This window comes from Alexandromys fortis, unplaced genomic scaffold (assembly GCF_014885135.2).
Source record: "Alexandromys fortis isolate MF-2015 unplaced genomic scaffold, M_Fortis_MF-2015_v1.1 scaffold_9, whole genome shotgun sequence".
NCBI classification, from domain to species: Eukaryota; Metazoa; Chordata; class Mammalia; order Rodentia; family Cricetidae; genus Alexandromys; species Alexandromys fortis.
In genome coordinates, this window is record NW_026067892.1 from 19,247,402 (window position 1) to 19,263,360 (window position 15,959).

A 15,959-nucleotide genomic window follows, 5' to 3' on the forward strand; every position below is an offset into this window, starting at 1 on the left:
GTTCAGAATTTCACCTGAAAAAACAAAAGACAAAAACAAAATAATAATAATAATAAAGCTGGGCATGGGGGTGCACTCAGGAGGCAGAGACCATCGGAGCTCTGAGTTCAAGACCAGCCCGGTCTACAAAGTGAGTTCCAGGACAGCCAGCAACTCAGAGAGACACAGAGAGACCCTATCTCGAGAAAAACAAAAACAGAACTTAAGCTGGACTTGCTGTTGGTTAAGGGATTTATATTTGCTTAGTCTCAGGATGATACCAGGGTAGGTAGGGCGATTTTATAGATGTGGAAATGGTAACTTAGAGGCGTTAAATAGCTTGCCTGAAGTCACATAGATAAATGGCAGAAGCTGATTGAAAACTCAGACCTGTTTCCTGCAGATGACTGAACAAGCTACCCGCCACATTGCTGGAGCTGGCAGGGTCCTTGCAACCATCTTCTTCCGCTGAAGCTGGCCCAGAGAGCTGGGTGTCCTTGCTTGGCCAAGGCCATCCTCCTTGCTTTTCCATTACTCAGGTCCCATCCCTCCCTCGCAGGAACAAATTGCTCAGAGATGACCAGTAGGCTTGTTGGATTATTCATCTCTCCCATAGGTGCTCAGGGTTAGGCATGGAGAAGGCGCTTGAAGAACGATGCTGTACGCCTGGCATGGCAGGCACTCTAGGTTCCATCCTGAGTATCACATGGCATGCTCATCCTCAGCTGTTATCCCAGTCGTATGGAAGAAGATGCTGGAGGAGCTGAACTTCAGTGGTATCCTCAACAACACAAGGACTTTGAAGACAATCAGGGTGCCATTGTCAAAATAAATAAAGAAAGAAAGAAAGAAGATAAAAGTCAAACTACAAAACAAAACAAAACAAAACAAAAAAAATGAGACAACCAGAAGAAAGTATTTACTCTGAGTCTTGGTTTTAAACATACTGAGGGTTTGGGGCTGTATCTCAGTAGTAGGGCCTTGCCTCACTCAAGGCCCTGGGCTCCAGCCCCAGCATCAGAAAAGGAAAGAAATAGGTTGAATTTAAACTTTGAACACTTCGATTTAGGGGGTGGCCTACAGGTTGTGGTGGTGCGAGTGTGAATTCTGGAGGTGCTGAGGCTGTCAGTCACTGAAAGTACCCACAGTCCAGGGGACGTGCTTGGGCCCCACAGCGTTGCAGGGCTAGCATGAGGCACAGCCCAGAGTCCACAAATCTAGTGGGTGCACCAGGGAGGGAAACCGAGGAGGACTGGGCTTCTGAACTCAGCCAGGAGAAGCCCTGTGTCCCGGTATGTTCAGGCTGGGTTCTCGGTGTGAGCTCTGGTGGCAATAACAATGAGAGTGATGGTTGTCACCAGTGAGGGCTGGCACCCCTTTCATCCTCCAGGCAGTCTCAGGAAGCAAGAACTGCTGGAGACCTGTGGTGACTGGGAGGCAGGTTAGGTAATGTGGAAGGGGTGCCCAAGGCGCTCTCCAGGCCTGTGTCTTCCTGGTTCAAAGCCAGTGTCTTCTACACATGGACCGGCTGCACATAGTAGGACTCGGTCATCTAGGGGTTGGATCCTGGAGACAGGACAAAGGGCCTGCAAGGGAAGTCACAGCAGCCTGTGACTGATTGGGTTGGGGGTCAGTAACTGTCCCAGAGATCACCACGCTTGGGGGAAGCTGCTGACACCTGCCCCGGAGTGCTGTGACAGTACTGTGGTCACCAAGAGCAAGGACAGGTTGACTTCATCATCTACGTCCTGTGTCCCCAGGCTTGCAGGGCCTGACAGAAGCTGAGAGGAACAGTGGGGCCTGCTTCTTATCCCTTGTCAAGTGTCACCTTTGGTTACGATTCAGTGCCTCTGCCTTCCGGACAGTCATTTGTGCCTGTCAGGAAACAACTTGCGGCTTGAGTGTTCCCATGAGGGAAGCTGGGTTCCCACAGCTTCTGCTCAAGGACTGGATGTGAGAGCTCTTTCAAGAGCGCTGAAATCTGGCTAGGGCTGAGTGGTCCTGGGGCCCCACAAGCTACCCTCCTGAGATGCTTTTGCAGCAGCAGCTGACTGACTGGGGTGGGGTGCTACATGTGTTCTATGCGCATTTTCATTCACGTGCATGCACACACATGCACACTCACATGCATGTACACATACATACACACAGACACACACTTGCATGCCCATACTTTCGCTGAAGCCTTACACACACACACACACACACACACACACACACACACACACACACACACACACTTGATGCCTTCTTCACATCCCTGCAGAGGAGCAGCACAAGCCCTGACTGTCCACATGTGTTCAACACAAACACATCTGTACAGGGCACCCTACTCCTTAGGCCTTTCAAGGTATTACACAGTGTCTTATGTGGGTTGCTGGGGGTGTGGGGGTGTATCCTGAACCCGCTGCTTTCTCAGATTCCATTCTGTGACCCATGGGTCCTTTCTTAGGAAAACTGGGTTTTGCTCTGAGCTTCTGGCTGGCTTATGCAGTGGCTGAGAGGTTCCAGACTGGCTCAGCTGGAAGAGCTGTTTCTTGGTCCTTGATTTCTCCTGGGCCTGGAGAGAGTACAACGTGTCTGCTCATGGTGCCCTAGGCTGTTCTGTGGCTTCTCTCCCCATCTCAGGCCCAAGTAGGGGGTCTTTCTGGTCCTCAAGGCCTGACTTTAGTTCTTGTGGCTCTCTGGATTTCCCTTGCTCTAGCCCATGGCTGAAGAGCTGAATTCTCGGAGCAGGAGCTTGGGTTGGGACTGGTAAGGCTTAAGACTGGGCATTGAGGCTTGCACAGTCTGTGGCCTGTCCCTGAGGCGCTTCCAAGTCTCTGAGTCCCTGCTCCTGAAGCCTTTCCACCGAGCTGTGAGGTTGTCAGTTAGAGTCAGAAGGCTTGTGATTACAGCTGTTTTTTGCAGGTCTCCACACAGGGCTTCTCTGCTGGATTCAACAACAGCAGAGATGTGTGTGAGGGATGTATATTCACTGGGTGGAGATGTGCCAAGCATATGCTGGGGACCAAAGACAGGTCATACATGCTCTGGCATTCCCAGGCACTGTCTTGAGGTAGACAGCCAAGGGTTCAGTTTCTTCTAGACAGTGAGTGGCACTGTACATGTTTGTGTATGTATGCATTCTATACTATGTGTTTGCACCGGCCTGGTTATGGAGCCTTGAGGGCACACAGTCCTGAAATGTGTCCTCAGGCCTGTAGGGACACCATTTAGTACTTGGGGAGGGGGGACAGGACATGGAGCTGTGACAGAGTAGTGAGCAAGAATGCTGTGACCAGGATGGAACCTGAGAGCATACCACACAGTGTCCTTGGGTCTCAGGTCCCTAGTTCAATGACTCCCCAAACACCTCTCCCAAATGTGAAGACGGTGGAGATCAGAGAGCTTAGTTTACCTTCCTCGGGCCACAAAGCACAGCTTAGAAAGTGCAGGCTAACCTGAGCAAAGTTTGGCTGGAGTCAAGATGGGGTGTCCTTCTCAGGTGACTCTTCGGGATTTCTCTTTTTCTCTTTCTCACACACCTTAGGAGGGCATGAAGGAGGCTGAAATAGAGGGCAGGTCATCCCTGGGCCTCAGTTTCCCCATGCCTTCACATAGGGATATTGAGGGCTGGGGATATTGGTAGAGTGCTTGCTTGCCTAGCATGCAGGGATACCTGGGTTTGATCCCCAGCTTTACAGAAACCAGAACAATGGCACGTGCCTATAATCCCAGAATTCAGGAGGAGGATCAGAATTTCCAGGTTATTCTTAGATAAATATGGAACAAGGGCAGTTTGGGATATATGAGACCCTGAGTCAAAACCGTTATAACAGTGATAGGTACCTTCTAAGATTAGACAGATGAGACACCACCACAGATGTGCTGGATATCTGGCCAGATCACCCTCAATGAATCCTTTTAGGGCTGTAAGTCCTCTGGCTTGACTGTGGATAGAGGCCAGGCCTGCGTTGTCTTCATCCTGGTCACAACTTCCTGCCTAGTGCGCTAAGGACCCTTATAATCTTAGACTGGCCAAGGGAGGTAGAGGCAGGTGAGGAAAGATTTCTTAGTTTAGGGAGAGAGAGAGAGAAAGAGAGAGAGAGAGAGAGAGAGAGAGAGAGAGAGAGAGAGAGAGAGAGAGAGAGAGAGAGAGATATGAGAGACTCACTCACACATAAAAGGGTCTCCTGAGACAGAAGCAGAGGTGAGCAACCGCACTAAGGCGACTCCAGGCCAAGGGTCAGGTAGCCTGCCCAGGTCTGAACCCAGAGCTCATCAGAGCTACCCACCACTTGGAGGCATCGGGTAGGGGCAGTGGGACCCTTCCTCTTTCAAAGACTGGGGGCTGTAGTTTTCCTAAGGCACCATCAAACTAACAACCTGCTTTTAAAGGGGCCCGTCCTTGGACATCTCGAGAGGCTGAAACCCAGAGACGTCAGTCCCCTATCTCAAGTTGCACAGGACAAAGGCCTTTTCTGGAGCCCAGGTGTTTGGCACGGTCTGGAGAAGCAGAGAGGGCAGGTGGAAGCCAGGGACTACCGATATCTGGGGACCTGGAGTTGGTGAGGGGGTGTGGCGCCACCAGCCTGTGCCGCTTTCTCCAGCCAAGGAGGTTGGAAGCCAGCCTTAGGTATCTTCCAGAAGGAGCGGAGCCGACAAGGAAAGAGGAACTGGCTTCGCGGGCAGTGTTTCCCGCCCCCGACTTTTTCTCCAGGAGCAAAAGACAGACGGAAGAAGCTGGCCCGGAACGGAGTTTTCTGGGAGTTGCCGCTGAGGCCAGGGGATGCCTATAGGGACGCGGTGGGGTGAGTGTGTCTTTAAGTTCGCGCCCCCTCCCCGTGGGGCGGAGGCCGAAGCTGCGGCTGGACAGGCTGGGAAGAGAATGACGGGTCCCGCCCGGGCGTTGGGGTGGGGTGGGGAATCCGGATTCGGGGCGGGGCTCCGGGGTTGATCCGGGGTTTGGTGGCCGCAGGCTGATGGGGTCTGCCCTGCCTGGACTCTGCGGGAGCTGCCTCCGCCCCCGGATGGGCCGGGAGGGTGGGCGGAGCTAGCTGGAGCCCGCGCGGGCGCGCCGGCAGCCCGCCTCGGCGCCGGCAGTCCCCGGCCGCAGAGCGCGACGCTCCCCCAGCGCTGCGGCTGCCAGGTAAGCAAGCGTGGGCTGTGCCGAGGGCAGATCGGGGTCCCTTGACTTGGGGCGGAGGCGTCCGGGATACCCAGGCCTGCCCCAGGCCGGCGCCACCGTGCTCTCCCAAAGCCCGTGCTGCTCCTGGGTCGAGCGCAGGTCAATCCCGGGTTCCGCTCTGTACCCTGGCTTCTCCCGGAGCTGAGACAACGTGGTCTGGCAATACCCTCTCCTCACTGCCGGGCCTGGAAGTCCTCCCGGCCAGCTGAGCTTCCTAAGAAGTTAGGAGACATAACCGGGTCGCGATCCGGTTATGGGGTCCCCGGACTTATTTTCTGGGCCCTTGAGGCCCAGGGACAAGAGAGCAAACTCAGGGGCCTGGCAGGCACAGGCTTTGATTCTCTGCTCTATTTGGTCTCTTCTGAGCCTGGGTGCTAGCGTGTGCATGCAGAGTGTGTGTTTTCATGTGCCTGTGCATGTGTGGTGTGTGTCCATCTGACCTCCTCTCATCAAGCTTCAGAGGACCCCCTGGAAGGACATGGACTCTTCAGAGAAGGCACAGCGCACGGGAGACTGACTGTTCCAGGCTCTTGTAGTGGCCAGAGTGCTCTTGTTTTGGAAATCAGACGCTGCAAAAGTCTCCCGGTCCCGGCAGGCTTGAGGCATCTCTGCTCTGGCAGCCACAGCCCCCGCCAGTCCTTGGCTGCTCACAGCCAGTGGCAGAGCACCTGTGAGTTGTGGGCTCTGAGCCATACCCAGACAGTGTGGGAGGTGGGAGGACGTGGAAGGACTTTGTCCTCGCGTGGCTCTGCCCTGGAAGGGAAGACGAGACAGAAACACACTGGCCAGTTCTCCGATAGGGAGTGTGATAGCGGCCCTGAGCTGGTAGCAGTAGAAGAAAATGCCAAGAGGCTACTCATGGGAATTACAAAACACCAGTACTGCAAGGGTACTGGCTGGGCTGTCCTGAGACTTTGCACACAGATGTGTTTCAGGGTCCTGGCAGAGTCAGTCCCGCCCTCCTTGTTAGCTGTACCAGGACCTCTTTCCACCTCAAGGGCCGGCAAGTGTAGGAGGGCCTGCAACACTTCCTGCTTGTGTGTGTCCACCCCCACCCCAGATTTTGTTTGCTTTGGGGGGTCTAAGGACCCATTTGTTTTCTCCACTCAAATGGAGCACAAGTCTGGGGCTGCTCCTTACGGGAGGAAACCCTGACTTCCTTTTTGAAGAGCCTCATCGTGGGGACTGGAGGGGAGGGTGAGAGGCCTTGGCCAGACGCGGTTTCCTGTGAGGGCAGACAGGCCTGAGGTGGCCCACTTTGCTCTTTTCTCCAGTATTGGAGTGGACAGGGTGAGGCCTGGGGCAACTCTGACCCTACCTGTGAGACCCTGCAGTGTCTGGGACTCTGCTCAGTCCCTATCGTCCCTTATAGACCTCTGCTTTCCTACAACACTTTGGGGAGGTGGCAGTGTACCAGTGTCCAAGACCTTGGCGCTGTCTTTCTAGTGGGAGCTTCCCAGTCACAGGTGGGAGGGCACATGTGGACCGTGTGCTCATAGTCAGGTGTATAACATCTGGGCAGACACAGGGAAGAACTGGACATGTTTACCTGAGAACAGGCACAAAAAGGCATGGGCACTTGAGGGGACAGGTGTGTGTGTGAGCATGTTCAAGAAGACTAGCCACAGACACACTTATAGACAGGCTTGTCCCCCTGGGATTGCAGGTGTGTGAATGGGCAGACAGTGGGCTCACTGAAGAACAGACACGAATTGGAATGGACGTTTGTAGATACAAGACCCTGAGTCTCAAGGTTCTCAAGTACCTAGGTAGACGTGGAGCCAGCTGTGGCCCTCAGGGAAACACACATACTGGCCAGAGGCACCTGCTAATCAAGGCTAGCATCTTGATGGCTGCAGATGCTGAGGTGTGGTCCCAGGTGAATGTTGCTATGGGTATGGCAGCCTAGCCAGGCATCATCTTGTTTGGTGTGGAGGGACAGAATCTCAGGTGCTGGGTGGTGGTATGGCTTCTTTCTTTCTTCGTGTAGCCCAGGCTAGCTATGAACTCAAGGTGTAGCCAAGGATAGCCTTAGACTCCTGATCCTCCTGCCTCTACCTCCTGGATGCTAAGGTTCCAGGCATGCACAACCACCTCCAGTTTATAGGGTGCTGGGAATGGAATCTAGGGCCTCGTGCATGCTAGGCAAACACTACCAACTGAGACCCAGCCCCACTGTGGATTTATTTCTAGATCATTTTGGGGATGGATAAAACCAAAGGATTCAGTGGTTTTACTCTGAAGGCCTGTCCCCTCAGTTGCAGGTCTGAGTGTCTGCCTGGGGCACCCGCAGAAGCTTCTTCAGCCTTTGGTGGCATTCTTTTGTCTCTCCGGGACTTTCATGATCCTCCCAGTTGCACTGTGTGTTGCTTCAGCTGCTGCCTGCGCCAGAGTCTGGCTCATGGCTTCTCTGTTGAACTTAACTGAAATCCTTGCGCCTTCAGGCGGTTGCCTCTGTGTACCACTGGGAAGTATGTGGAGGGTCTGGGATGAAAGCTGTTTCCCTTGACTTGGACAGAGCAGAGTCTCCCACGCTCTGGCTGCTCTCTTGGCTTCTCTGCCCAGCCTGGCACCTTGGAGCCAGCCCTGACCCTGATACAGCATGACACCGAATGCTTGCGTGACCTTCCACGGTTACTTAACATCTCAGTTGCCTCATCCTTAACCTCAGCTCCATGGAGGGTTAAATGGGGGACAATTCATGGAAAGTTAGTGACCTTCCGTCAGACAGCAGGGGTGCAACCAGGACAGCCCAGAGACTCTCTGGCAAAGCAGGTGCTTGGCTAGGAGCCTGGGCAAGTAGGGCATGTAGGCACTGGGCACATCTCTGTTGGAAGTGGCAGCCCCCTCTGTCCTCCCTCTCTGCCCATAGCCCCTCCTCGTCCTAGGGTTCTCTGAAAAAGGGTCAGGAAGTGACAGGCTGGGCGTGTGGAGTCTTGGGCTTTCTGCCTGCTGGGCCTCTGGGAGGGGAGCCAGTGACTCGCTAAGAATAGCCCCAAATCATGGTTCTGGCCTCCCGGTGGGCAGCGTTGCCTCTCCCTGGCTCAGAGCAAAGCGCTTGGAGACAGGCTTTTCATGTTTCCTGTGGCCAGCATGGCATAGGGATGGACCCAGGAGCGGGGACTGCAGGCCCTTCCCTGCAGCTGGCTCTGCCACTTTGCTCAGGCCTTTGTCTGGGACTTGGGAAAGAAAAAGCTGAGTGACAGCCTTTGTCACTTGCAGGGCTTCCTCCGCAGGGTGTCCTGATAGCCTCACACCTGACTGCCTTCCCTCGATTTAGATGTAAAGAACACAGCTCTGTAGGGGCCTGTAGCAGAGTTCCTGTCCGAGCTCTGTGACCCTCAGCAGCACACTTCACATCTCTGTGCCTTACTTTCCTTATGTAATAGGGCGAGGAAAGGGATTCTCCTGTAAGACTTACGAGAGCATCAGCTGTGTTCGGAGATAACTGAAGACTGTCTGGCTCACAGGACCTGTTGGGGGGACAGTGGGTGCTGTAGCCATCGCGATCACGTTTTCCAGGAGGGTGGCTGGTGACACCAGAGAAGCCAGTAATTACACCATGTTCAGCAGGGGCAAGAACCCGACGTCATTTTGAATTGGAGGCTTCCGTGTGGGTGCCATCTGAGGTACAGAGAATCTGACAGTGGGGAGTACGGCTCTGCTGGTGAAGTTGGATCTTGTGCGGACACAAGGACTAAGTTCCATCACTAAAACCCTGTATTATGGCTGCGTCATGTGCAGTGCTGGGGGAGTGGAGACAAGGATCAGCGGGGCTCGCTAACTTGCCCACTAGCCAAACTGCTGAGAACCGGGTTCAGTGAGACACTGACTCAAAAAAAACGTAAAATAGAGAGCGATTTAGGGAGACATCCAGCGTCAACCTTTGGCCTTCATGCATGGTCACGCATGTGTATGAACACCTGTGTGTATACACACAGATGAAGTACAAGTATCTATATAGAGGTGGATTAGGTTCTAGTCACCTAGCAGGCAAGCAAGGCACACACATGAATTATACCACACACCACTGGGGCCGACCGTGTGTATGTTGTTGCTGCCTGTGGCTGGAGCCGGAGGGCACAGTTTGCCCGGGCAGTCAGTTGGCAGGCTTGGCAAAGATTAGACGACTACCCCAGCAGAAGGTCTGGTAGGGTGGAGGTGGAATGGCCCCAGCTGTTTGTATATTTCCCGACTTTCTGTGGCATAGGCATCCAGTCTGGCCTGGAGCTGGGGCAACTCTCTGTAATAGACATGGGTGTTGAGCCTCACTGTGTACCTTGAAGACCTGGGTAGGTCACTGGGAGGAGCTCCGTGGGTTCCCAGCAGCTCTCTTCCCTAAGAAGAGAACACTTGGAGCTGGAGGACTGTGGGCCTCCAGGGGGAGAGTGGCGAATGTCCTGAGATGGCCCGGAACTCTTGTTCCACTTAGCCCTGGCACCTGCCTCCAGGCAGTACCGCTCCTGGGCTTTCCCTGCCCAAAAAGAGGACATGGACACTGGGGTGTTTTGGAAGATTGTCTTTGGAAAGTACAGAGGGGAATTTCCTTTTTCCTGAACCAAGAACCCCACCACTGAGTTAACCCTTCTCTTGCTGGTCTCTAAGTGGCCAGTGGATGTGAGCCCTTGGACTGGCACTGGTAGTGATGGAGCACTCCATCTTGGGACTCTTCTGCTTCTTTCCCAGGGTAACCCTCCACTAGTGTCTCACTCCAGTGATGGGACATAGGGGAGCTTCAAGCCAGCCATTGGTCTTCGGTGTGGGTTAGCTTTGCTCTGGCTTCCAGGTTTTCTGTCTGTCCTCGTGGCTGTGGTCCCTGCAGGGGACTGGGAATGGTGGTACTTGGGGTCCTTTGGAGGCTCCTATGAGTGTATGTTGGCCTGACTCACCCAAGACCTGTCAGTAGGCTCAGGGTTCCAGGTACCCATGACGAAGGGTCACCTGAGGACATCAGCTCTTGGGCTGTAGAGAAGTGTAGGGTAGGCTTCTCCTCCGTGGGTTCTGCGGGGAGTCAGCTTGGGTGATGGTCCTGTTGTCTGCTCCAAACACATGTTCTCATCTGCAGAATGGGTGGGAAATTTCTTCTCTTCCTGCTTTTAGAGATTGCACACATGCCTGCAGTGGTGGCGCACACCTTTAACCCCAGCCCTTGGAGGGCAGAGGCAGGCAGATCTCTGTGAGTTTGAGGCTAGCCTGGTCTACCGAGTGAGTTCCAGGACAGCCAGGGAAACACAGCAAAATCCTGTGGGAAAAAAAAGAAAGAAAGAAAGAAAGAAAGAAAGAAAGAAAGAAAGAAAGAAAGAAAAGCACTTTACTGATTTACTCTAGTCTTGCCTTTTGTGTTTGTATTTATACCCCACACTCATGAGTGTGGGCATTTGTGTGAGTGTGTGAGTGTGTGTGTGTATCACAGGACAGCTGTGGATGTTGGTCTTTGGATTGTGCCTTGTTTGAGGCGGGGGCTCTTTGTTGACTAGTAACAACCCTTCTCACAGGAGGAGCACTGGGATTACAGATGTGCCTTGCTGTGTCTGGTTTTTACATGGGTTCTGGGGATTCGAACTCAGGTCCTCATCTTGTAGAACAACCACTTTACCAACTGAGCCATCTCTCTAGCTTCTTTCTCTTGGTTGTGTATGTGCGTGTGCCGTTTCCCGTATGTAAAAGCAAAGAACCTTTATTTTATACAAGTTTGCAAACTCGGTTTCTTTGTGTATCCAATGTATTAGAGTTATCGGAGAGCCCCGAGCTCAGTTAGAGTTGGGTTTTTATAGTAGTAAATGTGAGGGGTGGTTTGTGTTTTTGAGGCAGAATCTCATTTCTATAGCTCAGGCTAGCTTGGAACTCATTAATTGCCCAGGTTGACCTTGAACGTTTGGCAATCCTCCTGCCTCAATCTTCCAAGTCCTGGGATTACAGGCACGTTTAGAAAAAAAAATTGGTTAATCAATTCTTTTCTAATGACTTTTCCTTGAACATAAAATGAGCTGTTTAGGATGCATGAGATGGCTCTGTAGGTAAACCTGCTTGCTCCAGGCCTGACCAGGTAGTATTAAAATAGACACTTTTGGCCTGCACACACTGCTTGGATGTGATCGTCTTGGAGGGGCTCAGCTGAAGCTGAGGGTCTGTGGATGTACCCTCTTCAAGCTGGGTTCCCATCCCACTTCTTGTATCTGCAAATTGTGAAAAGGAATATGGCCCCACAGAGGGCAGTTGGTGGGGTGCACAGGAGAGCCTAGGGGTCTGCGAGGAGGAGCAGGTGCGAGATTTTCTGCAAGCACCAGAGACTGCCTACTTAGGCGGCTCTTTCTTAGGAGTGCTTGGTCAGGGCCTCAGCCCAGGAATGCTTTCTGGCATGTGTGTGGGTGGAGGGCTGGGCCCGTGTGCACCTCTGTAGGAAGCAGCCCAGTCCGCGTGGATATCACTACAAATCCCTGACAGGCCGTTTTGGGGACTCCAAATCTTTGTGCTCACTTCTTCCTTGACACTGTCCGAGATGGGTAAACACACCCCTCGACCTTCTGCCTGTAAAGTTTTAATGTTCCCCTAATTTTATAATTCAGTGTTGTGTCTTAACACTATTGTGTGAAATATTTCCCAGGTAGGTGTCCTATGTTGGGATGTAGCTGCCTCCTTACTCAGATGGGGTTGACTTGGAACTCAGGACACCAAAGGGGGATGGGAAAGAGAGTGGGCCTGGGAGGGAAACTGCCACTGAGGAGTCCCACAACTTAGCTCTGCTTCACCTGTGTTGCTGACATATACTAGTACTGATTTCTTCTTCTTCTTCTTCTTCTTCTTCTTCTTCTTCTTCTTCTTCTTCTTCTTCTTCTTCTTCTTCTTCTTCTTCTTCTTCTTCTTCTTCTTCTTCTTCTTCTTCCTTCGTTTTTTGAGACAGGGTTTCTCTGTAGCTTTGGAGGCTGTCCTGGAACTAGCTCTTGTAGGCCAGGTTGGCCTCGAACTCACAGAAATCTGCCTGCCTCTGCCTCCTGAGTGATGGGATTAGAGGGTGCACCACCACTGCCTGGCCTGCCTGCCTGCCTGCCTTCCTTCCTTCCTTCCTTCCTTCCTTCCTTCCTTCCTTCCTTCCTTCCTTTCTTTCTTTCTTTCTTTCTTTCTTTCTTTCTTTTTTTTTCAGACAAGATCTTGCTGTACAGCTCAGGCTGGCCCAATGTTACTGTGATCCTCCTGTCTCAACCTCCTAAGTGCTGAGATTTTAGGCATGTGTCCTACACCTGGCTTGAGAGTAATTCACATGTCATTCAGTTCACCTGTCTGAGGTGTTCAGCTCAGTGGCTTCTAGTCAGTATATTCACAGATGTTGCACCTGCCAATTATACAGCGTTTTCATGAACCCTGGAAGACACTGTCTTACTTAGGGTTTCCATTGCTGTGAAGAGACACCATGACCATGGCAACTCAAGGAAAACATTTAATCAGGGTGGCTCTCTTACAGTTTCAGAGGTTCAGTCCATTATCATCATGGTGGGGAGCATGGTAGTGTGCAGGCAGACATGGTGCTGACTAAGTCTTGATCAGGTGGCAGGAGGAAGTGGACTGTGACACTGGGGGGTATCTTGAGCATAAAGAAACCTTAAAGCCCGCCCCCAGGGTGACATACTTCCTCCAACAAGGCCACACCCACTCTGACAAATCCACACCTCCTAATGGTGCCACTCCCTATGAGCCAATCAACTTACCACAGATGTCTTGTACTATTAATACTACTATTAGTAGTATCTGCTCATCCCAACCCATGAGTCCACTGTCTCTATAGATTTTCTGATCCTGGACACTTCATATAACTGTAATCATATCATGTGTTTTTTTTTTTCTTTAAGATCGATTTATTTATTTTATGTATATGAGTGCTCTATCTGCATGTGCACCTTTATGCCAGAAGAGGGCACCAGATCCTACTATACATGATTGTGAGCCACCACGTGGTTGCTGAGAATTGAACTCAAGACCTCTGGAAGGGCAGCCAGGGCTCTTAACCACTGAGCCATCTCTCCAGCCTCACCATGTATGTTTTTGTTTTTTGTTTTTTTCCCCTTTTTGATTTTTTGAGACAGGATTTTTCTGTGTAACAGTCCTGGAACTTGCTTTGTAGATCAAACTGACCTCGGACTCACTGAGATCCTCCTGCCTCTGTCTCAGCCTCAAGTGCTGGGATTGCTGGGATTAAAGGCATGTGCCACCATGGCCCGGCTGTGGTTTTTTTGTAGATTGATTCCCCCACCCCTTGAGACAGAGTCTGATATAAATCAGACTGACTTTGACTTACTAGGTAACAGAGGGTGACCTTGAACTCTGTATTCTGCCTCCATCTTTCAAGGGCTGGGATTATGGGCAAGTACCATCTTGTCCAGTTTTTGCCACACTGGAGATCGAACCCAGGGCTTCATGTCTGTTAAGTTAACATTCTACTGAACAAGCTGCATCCCAGCCCCAGATTCCTCCTTTAGAGAGACAGAGAAGTACTTGTTGGTGTACATTACCCACATTAGGGTGTAACTTCCATAGACATACTAGACCCACGGGCCTGAGAACTCAGGTTTTATTTCACTTGGAAACAAACATGAGGTGCTTTGAGTAGGGCTCAGTGGTGGAGCACTTGCCCATCATGCCCAAAGCCTTGGGTTCCACCCCAGCATCATCAAAAAGCAAACACCTATAAAAACAGGACTACTAAGGATGTTAAAAAGCCAGCCACCTGCAGTGAGCCATGCTGGTGTGGGGAAGTGGGCCAGTTTCAGTCTCAGAGGTTGCCTGTGCTGGCCAGCTGGCAGAACACTGGGGCCTTGGCCTCTCCTGCCATTGTCCCTGCTACCTGGACTGTGTTCAGACTACGCATATCAAGGACTTGGGGCTGGGTGTATGGACTGGGGTAACCAGACCTCCCAGTTTAGCCCACATTGCCCATGAGTGACTCTGTGTGTCTGTCTCAATAGGTCACCCTGAGCTCCTGGCGGGCCGGTTTGTTGGCTTGCCGATAAGGGCAGAATAATGGCCGCTATTGAAGTCGTGTGTAGCGGTTCTTCAGCCTGCTTCTTGTGGGAGTCAGGACTTGGCACGGCAGCCGCGGGCTTTGCCCAGGGCGCACAGATGCTCTCCGCTCCGCCAGCGTCCAGCCTGCTTGGAAACTTGGCCCTCTCAGTCAGGCACGGTCATGCTCCCGTGGGGGTGAGGTGGCCTGGTTCTCCCTCCCCGCTGCATGTTCTGACTTGAGCCGGTCTTTCTTGGTGCTGTGTGTGATGCTGTCGGGTGGCCTTCATGGAGGAGGAACTGGGCTCTACACGTGGAAACAAACCCCAGCCCAGATTTCACAGCAGTTCAAGATAGTCCTTACGATTAGGATGTTTTCTTTCTTTCTTTCTTTCTTTCTTTCTTTCTTTCTTTCTTTCTTTCTTTCTTTCTTTCTTTCTTTCTTCTTTTTTAGTGTGTATGAGGGTTTACCTGTGTGTATGTCCTATGTACCATGTGTGTTTGTGGTGCTCATCCTGGATCCCTGGAATTGGAGTTACAGAAGGCTGTGAGCTGCCATGTGGGCTCTCTGGAAACCAAACCTGGGTCCTCCACAGGTGCAGTCACCTTGTTCCTGGGTTGGACCTGAGCCTCTTTTCTAAACTATGGGCGCTGGACTCTCTTCTCTCTTCTGAGGACTATGTGAGATGCCCGGGAGTGAATTGCTGGCTGGGAATCCTTCTTTCACCAAGAAGGAAGTTGAGGAGCTTCCAGAAGGCCTGCAACAGGAAGTGAAGTGTCACTCAGTCTATCATACTCCCTAGTCTTCCCAACCCCCACCCTGGCTGCACCTTCCAGGTCAAGCTGGTTGGGGTGGGGTGGGGGGCTGCTTCTGGGTCTGGCTGGGTCTGGGTCTTCTGATAGACACGCTCACTCAGAAGTAGTTTCCTCCCTCCTCCTCTGTTCCCTTTCCCGGGTCCCAGCAGGGCAGATGGTCAGGCTTGGGTTTGCCCTTGCCTTTGTGTGTTTGTCCATCTGTCTGCCTGTCTTTCAACAAGTTCTCATGTAGCTCCGGCTGGCATCAGACTCACAGAGGTTGGCCTCGAACTCCCAGTCCTCCTCCCGTCTCTAGCTCTCAAGTTCTGTATTCCATGCACCAGCAGGCCTGGTGTATATGGTGTTAAGGAATGAACCAGGGTTTTGAGCGTGCCATGCAAACACTCTGCCAGCATCCGCAGCCTTTCTAGAACAGTCTTCTCAACCAGAAACTCTGTGCCCATTAGACACCAACTCTTCAGTCTCTGGAAGCCACTGTCTTGCTTCCTGGCTCTGTGATGGACTAACTGCTATGGGGTTAGGGGGTGGGATGGCTGGGCACAAAGTAGAGTCACATGTGTTTCTGGCTTATTCAAACAGCGCAGAATACTTAGGGTTCCTCCATGTGGCAGGACCAGTCAGAATTTCCTTCCTTTTTGGGGCCCTGATTGTTCTCGTTTTGTTTGTGAGAGTATTGTTACTTAGCCCAGGCTGGCCTTGAACTCGGGATTCTCCTGCTCCTGCCTCTGTGTGACTATTCAGTTTTTTTTAAAGATTTATTTTTATTTTATGTGTATATATGTCAACTATGTATATGCCTGGTACTCATGAAGTTCAGAAAAGGGCATCAGGCCAGGCGGTGGTGACACACGCCTTTAATCCCAGCACTCGGGAGGCAGAGACAGGTGGATCTCTGTGAGTTCGAGACCAGCCTGGTCTACAAGAGTTAGTTCCAGGATAGGCTCCAAAGCTACAGAGAAACCCTGTCTCGCAAAATCAAAAGAAAAAAAAGAAAAGGGCATCA

The 15,959-nt window shown here is 52.0% G+C and overlaps 1 protein-coding gene across 1 annotated transcript in view; it reads left to right on the top strand.

Moving 5' to 3' along the window:
- The first annotated feature begins 4,955 nt into the window (after positions 1 to 4,955).
- The window catches only part of Pald1 (phosphatase domain containing paladin 1), a 58,740-nt gene continuing 47,736 nt past the window's right edge, over positions 4,956 to 15,959 (top strand). Inside the window, exon 1 of the mRNA XM_050142913.1 lies at positions 4,956 to 5,110. The gene's annotated coding sequence lies outside the window, so the exon portion shown is untranslated. The remainder of the gene's footprint in view (positions 5,111 to 15,959) is intronic.